Raw genomic sequence first — 14501 nt, forward strand, 5'->3', positions numbered from 1 at the left:
AATGGATGAAGACGCGAGCGAGCTCAGTGGTGATGCCTTATGCGGTTGAATAGCTCGAGGAAACCTGTCGAAGGTTAGGTGTCAGCCGTGGCTGATTAGTAGCACTCTCATCACTGAGTCAGAAGGTTGAGCACCATATCTAGATTGTCACTCCCAGTGCAGTGCTGAGGGAGTGCTGCACTGTTGGAGGTGTCGTCTTTTGGATGAGACGTTAAACCGAGGCTTCATCTTCCCTCTCAGGAGGAGGTAAAAGATCCCATGGCATGATTTCAATGAAGAGCAGGGGAGTTCTCCCCTGGTCAATAGTTATCTACTGATACTGGGCAGAAAAGATATTTTATATGAAAAAAACTCACAGGCTTTTTGCAGAAGTATTAATGTTCAATTCCAGCTCCCTTTTCTCGCACTCCTTTCCCAAATTACAACTGCTGAAAACATTCACGGAGCGAAACAAAATCCAATAATGATTGACTGTGAGACTTAAAAAGGAATGGAGGGCTTTGGCCAGCAAGGCTTCATGAATCTTCTCTCAAGTCTATCAACACTTAAAGGCAGACAGAGAAAATAACACAGCTGCAGCTGGGCAAAGCTCAGGAGGTTAAAGGTCAATGCCTGCATCTGCATCTCCGTTGAGGGCAGAAAAGTAAAGGCTCCCTTAATTTTTTTTTTTTGCAAGTCAGCGCTATTTTAGAAAGAGCAGATACTAACTTAATTACCACCTTCTCCCTTTTGTTCCTGAGTTTCGCTGTGGAGCATAAATCAATAGCTAAGGTCACATTGAGAAAAAATGCACCCAAATGATGCTGTTGCTCCCTTCATCATGGTTTAGTGCAACCGCTTGTCGGTGACCTCATTAAAATGGCTGTGAAAGAAGAGAATGAAACAACAGACTTTAAAAGGTCTCTGATAAGATCGATTTCCTCTGACAGCCTCTCCAGACCCAATTTCCCCCTCTGTCTATGGGGAAAATAAAGGCTGTTTGTACATCAGCAAATTGTATTTGTGCCCTCACAAGTGTGTAACCAAAATTGCGCCCATTTTCTGTTTCTATTCCACCAAACCAAGCCCCTCCCCCACCGCAAACCCACCACCATCCCGTCCCATTTCAAATTCACCTTGCTACCTTCCCCTTTCAAGAACAAGCACCATCAAGACATCATCATGGGAATGGTGATTTAAAAGCCTCAACCTACCCATAGTGCAAATTAAAAAGTGCAATAGAACATCTTAAAACTATGTACAGCAGCTTAAATGTTGTTATTTCAGTCCAGTTTTTAATCCATAAATCCACACCTCAAACTGAGGTCGAAGGTCACTTTCAGCACCCCATCATTAAGTTTTCCTCAAAACAGCAGAAGCAGTGTCCCTATTCTGTAGGCAGATGTGAATGAGTTGCCACACATCTAAATTGTTTATAACAGCTGACTTTAATACAATTCATAGTTAAAAGAAAATTGATTTTTTTTTTGCAAGAGACGCCAGGGACTAGATTGTAAGAGTGGGGGGGAGGGATTATTTCACTGAAAAGTATGAAAGGAGGAGAAATGTTGCCTGTTGTGTGGCTTAATGTTAATCAGATATAGAAGATGCAATCAGTGATTTAACATCCACTAAAGAGATAACAGAGGGATTGCAAATGAACTGGTGCGTGCTAATCAACAACAACAATTTATAATTATATAAGGCACCTTTAATGCAGTAAACTGTCCCAAGGCACGTCACAGGTGTGCAATTAGACAAAAGTTGACATCGAGCCAAAGAAGGAGACAATAAGACAGGTGAGGTAGGTTTAAAGGAGCATCTTAAAGGAGCAGAGAGAGGTAGCAAAGGGGTAGAGATGTAGGGCCAAATTCCAGAGCTTAGGGCCCATGGTGGCTGAAGACACAGCTGCCAACGATGGGATGAAGGAGGACGTGAGGATTATGCAAGGGGGCAGAATTGGAGGAATGCAGAATTCTCGTAGGTTTATAGGGCTGGAGGGGGTTACAGAGTTAGGAAGGGGTGAGGCCATGGAGGGATTTGAAAACAAGGATGAAAATTTTAAAATTGAGACGTTGCTAGACTGGGAGCCAAATGTAGGTCAGCGAGCACAGGGGTGATGAATGACAGCACGGTGCGAGTTAGGACACAGGCAGCAGTTTTGAATGAGCTCAAGTTTATAAATGACTCCCTCGCAGCTTCGAAGGCCTTAAAAAAGGAGAACCTCAGGGCCCAGTGTGGCATCGGGAATCGCTGGCTGCAGGCCAGGAATGACGACTGACAAAAGGCACATTACACCATGTTGTAGATGACGAGACAGCAACCAGCTGTGTAATATTAATATCTTAAGAACTGAGACCTTAACCAGGACCTTCCTTTTAAAATTATGTGAATAAAAGGAACCGTTTTCATTTTAATCCATGTTAGGTTTCTATCACCTTGATGAAGTGTGTGACGCTTTAAAACTGCTGGGCTGAGACAAGGTGGGGAACAGACATTTACACCTCGATTTTAAACCTCCTTGCCCGGTGAGAATGGTGCGTGGGAAGGGTTCAAATTAGGCTGAGTTGACTGACCAGGCTTAGGTCGCTCCCGGTACCATCTTATCTTCGCCTACTTTCAAGTGGGCTGAGGCTCCCGGGCCTCCTTCTACAGGCAGAAGGGGTGTATTTCACATTCAAAAATTGTGGTCCAGTGATTTTAATGAGTCAGGAGGAGTCCCGGTCAGTGTCGAACCCAACAGCTGAAACCCAGCGGGAGGCGTCGATTTGGTGGAGAGGCCAAGGTAAATTTAAAAAGGTAACTTCGCTGTGAAATCTTTGTGGGCCAAGAGAAGTAGGGGCACTGCCCCCTAGGTTCTCCAAGGTGTCCTTAGGCCTCCCCAGCCCTGGTCTTGCATCTCCCTCTCGTCACCGGCTGCCGACGCCCTTGCCCAGAACTGAGGTTTTGCCAAGGACCGTTCCCTTGGGTCCCCGGTGTCCTTAGGCTCCCAACCCGATTTCCCACTCCAGCCTCCCGCTGACCCCAGTCCTGCTGCTTTTGTGAGGGAGATTATCCTGCATTATTTAAATAAGACCCGGGAGTTCAAATAGCCCAGGGCCTTATGCTGAGAACTATCAGTGGGATTTTCCCTCCCGCCCACAACAGCGCCTCTCCCAAATGCCCCTGCCCCCAGTTAAAATCGAGGCCTTTGTACAGCATTCGCTGTGATTGGCTCCAATAACATGAATGGAGAGAACTACCCACCAGGCAACACTCAGCAGTGACTAATGGACAAACATCGGCGATAAAATGCTGGCACCAAGCCGCCAATGTGCCTGATCATTCTCTCCTTTCTGGTCAAAGGTCTAATTCTTAGGAGGGTATGGAATATTACGCTCGTTTGCAAAGGACACTGCCATTGAGCAGATTGCCACACAGCTTGAATCTGAACTGGAGGGCATAAATGGAGGGAGGAGACACTGGACAGCTTAATTTAACACCACCAAAATCCACCTGCCGACAACCCACAAGTCCAATAAGTGCCATGCTGATCCGTTTCTTCATAACGTGGAGACTGAGCAGAGTCAGAACCCAGTACTACTGCAGCAAACTGGAGGAGAGGAAATATGCCTCTATTATATTCAAGTGTAATGCACGCACACTTGGCAGCCTTGTAATGATCAAAATTATTGCTGCACAAACAGCTATGGGGACACCCTAGAAGACATCATGGAGTATGGGTCAATTGCATGTAAGGTTGATAAAAACATAACATTAGGAAAAAGAAAAGAAGGAAAGAAGGAAGGATTTATTTATTTATTTGTTTGTTTGTTTATTTGTTTTTGTTTATTTATTTATTACATTTATATTGCGCCTTTAATTTCCACAGCATGTCCCAAAGCTCTTTGCAGCCAATGTTGTACTTTGTGAAGTGTAGGAAACACAGCAGCCAATTTGCACACAGCAAGGTCCCACAAACAACATTGAGATAATGACCAGATCTCCTATGTTAGTGAAGTTAGTTGAGGGATAAATATTGACCAAGACTCCCCTGCTCTTCTTTGAAATCGTGCCCATTGGATCTTTTACTTCCATCCCTGAGAGGGCAGATAAGACCTTGGTTTAACGTTTCATCTGAAAGACAGCAACTCTGACGGTGCAGCACTCCCTCAGTACTGCACTGGGAATGTCAGCCGAGATTTTGTGCTCAAGTCTCTAGAGTCGGGCTTCAACCCACAATCTTCAGACTCAGATGAGAGAAAGCAGGGATACTGTAATACTTACAGGTGCAATGTCCAGAATCCGGAACTCTCGAAACCGAGGCCATTTCGAATTCTGCGTTTATCCGGACTTTGGGTTGTCTTTTTGACGTCACAAATCTGGAAACATCCGAGCCCAGGTTTGGGTATTTGCGGATTTCAGAATGTCAGAAAGGGAGATCCCCGCCGAGGAGCTGTTCAGGCCGCCGGTCCCGCCATGGAGGAGCTGTTCGGACGGGGTCCCGCCGCCAAGGAGGTGTTTGGGCAGGGCTCACCGCCAAGGAGGTGCTCAGGTGGGCCCCACCAAGGTGGAGCTGTTCAAGCGGGCCCCGCCACCAAGGAAGTGTTCAGGCCAGCGGGCCCCTTCACAGAGGAGGTGTTGGGGTGTGCCGGTGAGGAGGTCCCGAGGTAACGGCTAAGGGCAGCAGCGGCGAGGCGGGGCCTGAGGTTGGGCAGCGGCGGCACCCCGAGGTCGACAGGGTAGGTGGGTCAAATTAAAAACCAATGCGTATAAGGTGGCCAAGGTTAGTGGGAAACTAGCAGATTGGGAAAACTTTAAACGACAGCAAAGAATGACTAAGAAAGCAATAAAGAAAGGAAAGATAGATTACGAAAGTAAACTTGAACAAAACATAAAAACAGATAGTAAAAGCTTTTACCGATATATAAAACGGAAAAGAGTGACTAAAGTAAATGTTGGTCCCTTAGAAGATGAGAAAGGGGATTTAATAATGGGAAATGTGGAAATGGCTGAGACCTTAAACAATTATTTTGCTTCGGTCTTCACAGTGGAAGACACAAAAACCATGCCAAAAATTGCTGGTCACAGGAATGTGGGAAGGGAGGACCTTGAGACAATCACTATCACTAGTGGGGTAGTGCTGGACAGGCTAATGGATCTCAAGGTAGACAAGTCCCCTGGTCCTGATGAAATGCATCCCAGGGTATTAAAAGAAATGGCGGAATTTAAAGCAGATGCATTCGTTATAATCTACCAAAAGACTCTGGACTCTGGGGAGGTACCAGTGGATTGGAAAGCAGCTAATGTAACGCCTCTGTTTTAAAAAGGGGGCAGACAAAAGGCAGGTAACTATAGGTCGATTAGTTTAACATCTGTAGTGGGGAAAATTCTTGAAGCTATCATTAAGGAAGAAATAGCGGGACATCTAGATAGGAATAGTGCAATCAAGCAGACGCAACATGGATTCATGAAGGGGAAATCATGTCTAACTAATTTACTGGAATTCTTTGAGGATATAATGAGCATGGTGGATAGAGGTGTACTGATGGATGTGGTGTATTTAGATTTCCAAAAGGTGCCACACAAAAGGTTACTGCAGAAGATAAAGGTACGTGGAGTCAGAGGAAATGTATTAGCATGGATAGAGAATTGGCTGGCTAACAGAAAGCAGAGAGTCGGGATAAATGGGTCCTTTTTCGGGTTGGAAATCTGTGGTTAGTGGTGTGCCACAGGGATCGGTGCTGGGACCACAATTGTTTGCAATATACATAGATGACCTGGAAGAGGGGACAGAGTGTAGTGTAACAAAATTTGCAGATGACACAAAGATTAGTAGGAAAGCGGGTTGTGTAGAGGACACAGAGAGGCTGCAAAGAGATTTGGATAGGTTAAGCAAATGGGCTAAGGTTTGGCAGATGGAATACAATGTCAGAAAATGTGAGGTCATCCACCTTGGAAAAAAAAACAGTAAAAGGGAATATTATTTGAATGGGGAGAAATTACAACATGTTGGGGTGCAGAGGGACCTGGGGGTCCTTGTGCATGAAACTCTCCCAAAAAGTTAGTTTGCAGGTGCAGCAGGTAATCAGGAAGGCGAATGGAATGTTGGCCTTCATTGCGAGAGGGATGGAGTACAAAAGCAGGGAGGTCCTGCTGCAACTGTACAGGGTATTGGTGAGGCCGCACCTGGAGTACTGCGTGCAGTTTTGGTCACCTTACTTCAGGAAGGATATACTAGCTTTGGAGTGGGTACAGAGACGATTCACTCGGCTGATTCCGGAGATGAGGGGGTTACCTTATGATGATAGATTGAGTAGACTGGGTCTTTACTCGTTGGAGTTCAGAAGGATGAGGGGTGATCTGAGAGAACCATTTAAAATAATGAAAGGGATAGACAAGATAGAGGCAGAGAGGTTGTTTCCACTGGTAGGGGAGACTAGAACTAGAGGGCACAGCCTCAAAATACGGAGGAGCCAATTTAAAACCGAGTTGAGAAGGAATTTCTTCTCCCAGAGGGTTGTGAATCTGTGGAATTCTCTGCCCAGGGAAGCAGTTGAGGCTAGCTCATTGAACGTATTCAAATCACAGATAGATAGATTTTTAACCAATAAGGGAATTAAGGGTAACGGGGAGCGGGCGGGTAAGTGGAGCTGAGTCCACGGCCAGATCAGCCATGATCTTATTGAGTGGCGGAGCAGGCTCGAGGGACTAGATGGCCTTCTCCTGTTCCTAATTCTTATGTTCTTATGTTATATTCTTATGTCCGGATTCCGGAACATTTTACGGATTCCGGACGACCCTGCCACCGATCGGTCCGGAGTCCGGATTCCGGAACGCTGGATTTTGGACGCTGCACTTGTACTGCAAAACAAATGCCACATCCATAACTAAACCTGGTTGTATGCACATCAGTGAACCAGTGTCTGTGACCTCTAGTTGAACTAACCCCCCCCCCCCCCGCCCCCCACCCACCATTCACACAGCATCTGACAGATCAAACCAATAGGTAACAAGGCCTTCTAGATTTCATCTGGAGGAGCCATGCTTGCAAACTGTCCATCATTCCAGCTCTCTTATGCCTGCACTGTGCCCCTGTGGAATGTCTTACCGCCCGAATGTTTTACGACTGATGATGATCCCAAAAAAGACCTGACAAGCATTTAATGCATGCAGACAAGTGTGAATAAAACGGCTGTCTGATACTTTCCCTTGGATTGCTCCCAAGGCAATATCAACACTTTCTGATTGTTTTACGCTACTGTTTACATTATGGTTTTGGTTGATGGGACTATTTTGAAAATATGTTATTCGAAGTAACAGCAAAACTTGTCCCGACTGTCTACAGGGCAGCTGGTTAGGGAAAGGTTGCAGAGCGTTCACAAGCTCTCGGCTTCTATTTGACGGGTGTTCTCTTCTCACATACTCTGCCTTCAATGCTCTGTCCATGGGGAAAGAGATGTAGGTATTCCTCCTGGTGTTGAGAGTCTAGGTGACCTCTAAGGTTGCCGATTCTGGTTGGGTGTAATCCTGGAGGTTTAATCACATGACCTTCCTCCTCGAACTGCCCCACTTCCACACTCCCGCTACTGACCCACCCTCCAGGTCCACTTGCCTTTCCACGCCAATTTAAAAGAGAACATACATTTTGTTACCCAATTGGATTAATCTTGACTGTTAGGGAAACAGCTTTTCCTCATCGCCAATATTTTTATAATTAATAAATGAAAGTGTTCAAAGGAAATGAAAAAAAAACGATTTGGTTTAACGCCCCTATGATTGTTCTCCTGAGTTGCTTGCAACAGTGTCCTGAAGATTAATCTGCAATTCCTAGAAACTCCAAGGTAATCCTGGAGGGTTGGCAACCCTTGTCTCCTCCCTGTTAAAATCGACCCCCGTGTAAATTCTACCCACTTATTTCTTGCCTGGTTAAAGAATGATCCAGTCTGTGCTGAAGCAACACAGCAGGATTAATATTGTGGAGACTCCCCTCTCAGTGTGGAGTGCCACTTGACGGGAGTGTTGGTTGAAGAATCAGGTAGAGATTAGTCCCAATTGTCTGACAATTTTGATGAATTTTCCAATCCATCCTCCCATGAAGCAAAGCTCCACACCACAGCAGAGTCATACCCTGAACTACTCCAATTCAAGCACATGTCCTAGAACACACTTGCTTGCAGCAGACTGATTACAGAAAAACTTGTATTTATGTAGCAGCTTTCATGACCTCAGGATGTGCCAAAGCACATTACAGCCAATTACTTTTTGAAGTGCAGTCACTGTTGTAATGTAGGAAACGTGGCAGCCACTTTGAGCACAGCAAAGTCCCACAAACAACAATGAAATAATGGCCAGATAATCTATTTTTTTTAAGTGATATTGGTTGAGGATTAACTATTGGCCAGCACACCAGGGAGAACTCCCCTGCTCATCTTCAAAATAGTGCAGCAGAATCTTTTACGTCCGCGTGAGTGGGTAACGTGGCTTAGCGTGTCATTTGAAAGATGGCACCTCTGACAGTGCAGCCCTCCTTCAGTACTACACTGAAGTGTCAGCCTAGATTCTGTGCTCAAGGTTCTGGAGTGCGACTTTCAGATTCAGAGGCGAGAGGGATACGACTGAGCCAAGGCTGTCACACCTACCTTCATCTCGTAATAAACTTTACAACTTGGGAAAAATTTCACCACTAATGTTTAGCTCGCCAATCTCAGTAAAACATTACAATGTATTTGCACACTTCCCAGAACTCTCAATGCGTGTATATTAGTCAGCGACACAGAGTGTGAGCTTATGTAATTTCTTGCACCATTTTTACAAGGACCTGTTGCCAATGCATTGTACAACTCCTCACATTTTACAACAGTGCCTGCTTGGTTGACAAATTGTTGGCATGGACAAATTAAATTCTCCAGCTGTTGCTACGGCATAAATTTGATCTTTATCTACACTTTGTAACCTTTTGGCTTCGTGTGGAGTTGAGACTTTTAATGAATTATTCTGAAATGCCGTTCATTTCCAAAGAACATCAGAATCGTTATTAATGTAATGGAATCTACTTTACTAGCGATTCTAACATTATAAAGAACAGTCAGTTCCTCACTCATTTGCCAGAATATATTTTATTTCCTTATCAAGCTTGTATCATGAAATAATACTGAGCGCTGTCCATTGCATCATTTCCTGCACACTTTTGATTGAGACAGACATAGGGAATTAAATTAGTTTATGGTGAAAGCGCAAAATGGGCGATAGTGCATCGGCCGCCCATTTTACAACAACTTGCATTTATACAGCACCTGTAACATAGTAAGACATCCCAAGGCACTTTACGGGAGCGTTATCAAACAAAATTTGGCAAGGAGATATTAGAACAACTTGGTCAAGAAGTTAGATTTTAAGTAGTGTCTTAAAGGAGGAGAGAGGTAGAGAGGCAGAGAGGTTTAGGGAAGAAATTCCAGAACTTAAGGCCAAGGTAGTGAAGGCATGGCCACCAATAGTGAAGATCAATTTCAAAATGAGGCGGGCTGTAAAACGGGCGGTCGATTCGTTATCGCCTGTTTTGAACCCACGTGAGGATCAGCAATGTTCCAAAATACACAAAAAAATGACAGTTCACAACTTTGAACTTACTATAGTGTGTTTTGTTTTTGAGATGATAAAGGCCACATAATAAAATTTGAAGGCATGAGAATATGTCCTATTTTGAATTGTTGCCCGCAATTAAAATTCCGACTGTCTCTATCCAAATCACCTCAACAAATACATTTCAGGTGTCCTCGCTAATTTACTCAATTCTTTTCTCACAATACTTTATACCATCAGGAAAATATTCAAAAATATTTTCTATGTGGCCTTACCAAAAAGAATTATTTCAAGTTTACATAACCTGTAGTAAATCAGAATTAAGTGCTTCATCAAAGTTTGTGACTGTCGAATTTCCTGGGGAAACGAGAATGTTAGCATCACAGTTGGGGTTGGCAAGTTTTGCTGAGTCTAAAGTATTCCACATGGGTTGATAAAACATGGGCCTTAAGTACAGAAGGAACAAAATTGAATTGCCTCTTGAAGGCATAGAAAGAGACTTGAGAGTGATAGGGCCAACAATGTAGATCTGTTGCATAGGACAGCTGGTCTTTGGGCACTGCGTGAACCGGCATGCAATGAGATAACCTTGCACTATGAAGCAAGTTCAACTCATTTGCATTTCACTAGGACTGCATGAGGGGCAAGGGGTCAAGTTTGTAGAAGTTCTGCCAAGATTTATCCGGAGAGATGTATAACAGGCAGGTGATCCGATATCACCCTTTTTACACTATTGCCTACAATCAAAATTACCCCCAATTACTTTAGAATATAGTACTGATTTCATAGCAGCAAATAAGGGAACATTACTGGCTTTTTAAATAATATATACAAAGGAATATATATGCTTAAGAGAGGACAAAAAGAGCATCTTAAAGTTGTGTGGCAGCATTTATTCTCACTGAGACCGGATAGTAAGATCTTTAAATATACCACTGCAGCAGTTCACCGAGAGTTTGGTCTATAAATAAAGCTTTAAATTAACCTTTCTTCATTTTCAGAATGAATAAAGCTGTGATCCTCTGCACCAGATGCACATGATGATTAGTCTTGTGAGGCCTGGTCCATTTGTCTCCGATCACGTCACTTGCCCTTTTATGCGCTGATGTTCTGGGTGAACTAATTCATCAGCACAACCAGCATCTTAAAGTGACAGTATACACTTTAAGGATCTCGCATCTGTTGTAGCTGTGAGTCTCAGGGTCACTATAGAATGTGACTTTGACCCTGGATTAACCTGAGTTAATGGCCCTCCAGACGCCCCTGGCGTTCCGCCAAGAGCTGCACTGCTCAGCAAGACTGGCTTTGACTTTCTTTTCCTGTCGCACAGATGCAAACATGAGCACTCATGGGGGTAGCAGCCCAAGGATTACACCATGCCCTTGCTCTGCAGGTGCTGCACAGCCCAAAATTAATAGTGGTGTTTTCCTGTCTCGAGAACTGTCACCAATTCTGGGCACCACACTTTAGGAAGGATGTGAAGGCCTTAGAAAGGATGTAGAAAAGATTTACGAGAATAATACCAGGGATGAGGGCCTTCAGTTATGTGGATAGACTGGAGAAGCTGGGGTTGTTCTCCATAGAGCAGAGAAAGTTGAGAGTAGATTTGATCGAGGTGTTCAAAATCATGAGGGGACCGAAACTACCCCTTCTCTTAAGGCTTGTTACCGCTGGAAATCAGTGGCCACGCTGCAAAGTGGAATGGCCGCTGATTTTTTTGTGGAATGGCCGCCATTATCAAAATTCTGTTCCTGCAGTATCCCGGCGGTGACCCGCTCCCCCCATTACCGCTCTGCTGCTGCCGATCCGTCCTAAGTACTTTACCACCGATGTTCCACCCCGATCGTGAAATTACGCCGAGAAAATCTTGCTCCCGCCGCTCGGTGCCACCGACAGCTTTTTCTGCCGATGCACTGTGCTTGGAGTGTGCTCAAAATGGTGGTGCAGCTGCCATTAAAGAGGAGGACCAACTGCCGCAGACACCATCTTTTTTTCTCGTCGGTCGACTGCCATATTGGGCCGACAATTATTCCCCTGGGTTCGGCCGGGCCACCAACAGGCAGCCGGGCACCCTTTTGGGTGCCAGGCCACTGGCCCGGCCAATACCCTCCCTGGTGACCCAGTGGACCGAACTTAAATAATGGCAGGGGAGAGACGTGGTGACATGCCAGTGCAATGACGTTATCAGCGCTACGCTGATGACTGACAGCGGAGGACACTCCACCCGCCCCCAACTTCCGCCCCTCGAGTGTACTCACCGCCGCACTTCCGCCCCCATTATGACCGACTTCCGGGCCGCTGTAAAAAAAAAAGCCAAAGAGCGGAATTTCGCTCAAGAGGCCACCGCATTAACCGTGCTGGTAAAAACATCTGAAACTGGGTCGCTGTGCCACATTTCCAGCGTTGGGCAATTTTGGCCCCGAGGGGTCTGGACAGAGTAGATAGAAATAAACTGTTCCCATTGGCAGAAGGGTGGAGGACAAGAGGGCACGGATTTAAGGTGCTTGGCAAAGAACCAAAGACGACATAAGAAAAAACCTTTTTACACAGCAAGTGGTTAGGATCTGGAATGCGCTGCCTGAAAGGGTGGTGGAGGCAGATTCATTTACTGTTTCAAAAGGGAGTTGAATAAGTACCTGAAGGAAAAAAATGTGCAGGGCTACGGGGAAAGGGTGGGGGCATGGGACTAGCTGAGAGCCGGCACGGGCTCGACGGGCCAAATGGCCTTCTTCCGTGCTGTAACCATTCTATGATTCTATGATAGACTCTTCCATCAGCATTAGTGTTGGCGTTAACCCATTTCAAATGAATTGATTGATGCCAGTATTAAAATGACACCGGTCAGAACATCTAGGTTCTGCATTCATTTTAGGGTGTTGTGTGCAGTTGTTCTGTGCTGGGAGTGCACGAGGGCTCGTGCTTTTAAAACAAATATTTTACAACATAGATTGTGTCTCTTTTTCCATCTCTAGTCTCAGGAGTGATTAAACAAAGAAAAAAAAGAACTTGCATTTATATAGTGCCTTTCACAAACTCAGGATGCCCCAATACACTTTACAGACATTGAAGTCTTTTTTGGAATGCAGTTGCCATTGTAATGCAGGAAACATGGCAGCAAATTTGTGCACAGCAAGGTCTAACAAACAGCAATATGATAATAACCAGATAATCTATTTTTCTTTTACAGTGGTGCTAATTAAGGGATACATATTAGCCAGTACATCGTGGAGAACCTCCCTGCTCTTCTTTGAAATAGTGCTGTGGGATCTTTTATGTCCACCCGAGAGGGCAGACAGGCCCTTGGTTTAACATCTCATTCAAAAGACGGCACCTCCGACAGTGCCGCACTCCCTTAGTACAGCACTGTCGTATCTTGCTGTGTCCGAGTCTGCTTAATGATATTGAAAATGAACCCCTTTTGGGCCAAAATGAGACCAGTTCTCTTTTCGACTGGTCTTAACTCAAATCGGTTGGTGATAAGCAAGGACTTGTTCCCCAAAGCAATGTCAATTGTCCTAACTCCCAACCTCCCCCCACCAATTTCCTAGTAAGGGGACTGGTAGAAGGGGAGAATTCTTGCATGACACCACAACAACTGTTGCAGATACATTGCAGTTATGGAAGGTTATGGACAGTCCAGTTTTTGGGTGGGGTGTCGAGAAATTTCGAAAATGCAAGCCTAGAAATTGGTTTGCACTGGCCTGCCGCTGTGATCTGGATGCAAGGAGATCTTTGCACCAGAACGAGCAAGTACAAGGCCCACTCAATATTGGGCCTCAGGCCCCATTTACTTATTCATATTGGGCATCCCCAAGCAGCTCACCTGCATACAGGGTTCGGCACACATGTAGATTCTGGGAGGGGGAAGGAGACGACTGGGAATGGGCTGAGCAGCGGCCGGCCATGGCCTGTGACACTCCTGTTCTTCTCAGCTCCATATTCAGGTAACTATTTTTAACAAAACGTGCCATTTTGGTGGCGGCATCCAGCGATCCCTTTAAGAACTGCTGGTTAGGCCGCATGGAGACCTGATTTTCCCGGGTGCCAGCCCGGCAGACCCATTTCAGGAAGGGGGTTCAGAAACAGGTGTTAGGCTTCTTATTTGCATATGTATAGGGCCTGACGCCTGTTTCATGCGTGGGCCTTGGATGCCTATATTTCTGCCTTTACCAATATGGCAGACCGTGCACTTCCAGCATGGAATGTGCCCACGCACACCAACGTTCCCCCTAAGCTGAGTGGGCATGCATCGATTTGGAGGTCCCGTGCAGGCCACTCAACAGCTGTAGCTGCTGGAAGAGATACCGTGCACAAAACAAAATTAGAGGGAATGTTGGTGCACACTTAGGCAGCCAGTTTCGCCTGTAAAATGAGCGAGCCATCAAACAGTTTTTAGGCCCAGAGGTCTCATTCTAAACACAAAGTCTTTTTCCATTGTCTTCCATGTCTTAAAAGTAGATACATTAGTCAGTAAAGTCTTTGATGCGTTTTCGGCAGCAGAAAAGCAAAGGTCGGAAATTAGGCCGTAATCCTTCCTTGTGCCCTGCCTCTTTCCTGCTCCTGTGTCCTGTTTTGGATTGAGCAAAAGGCAACAACCCTAACTATTGTCAGGATCAAATGTTCTTTGTCCAAGATAATTCCGTGCTGTAAATCCCAATTAATGCCAGTTTAAACCGATCAGTAGATCAACCAGTCTGAACAGGTCCCTCCTAATCCAATTTGGAATTTTTATTAGGGTTGAGCCTTGTATTTCTGGCAGTCTCTCTGAACTTTGTTATGGAGCAATGCTGCTTTGGAGAAAACCACTGAGTAAACGTCTGTGTGGTGGGATGGGGAAGTGGAGAGTGCTGGTGTTGGTGTCACCCAGGGGTCACCATCAGCATTTCCCATCTGTTTCCAATAGCTGATGAATGGTTGTTAATGCCGCTGTAAAATATACTTTTGAAACATATTATCCTGAT

Source organism: Pristiophorus japonicus, chromosome 5 (assembly GCF_044704955.1).
Source record: "Pristiophorus japonicus isolate sPriJap1 chromosome 5, sPriJap1.hap1, whole genome shotgun sequence".
In the NCBI taxonomy this organism is placed as follows: Eukaryota; Metazoa; Chordata; class Chondrichthyes; family Pristiophoridae; genus Pristiophorus; species Pristiophorus japonicus.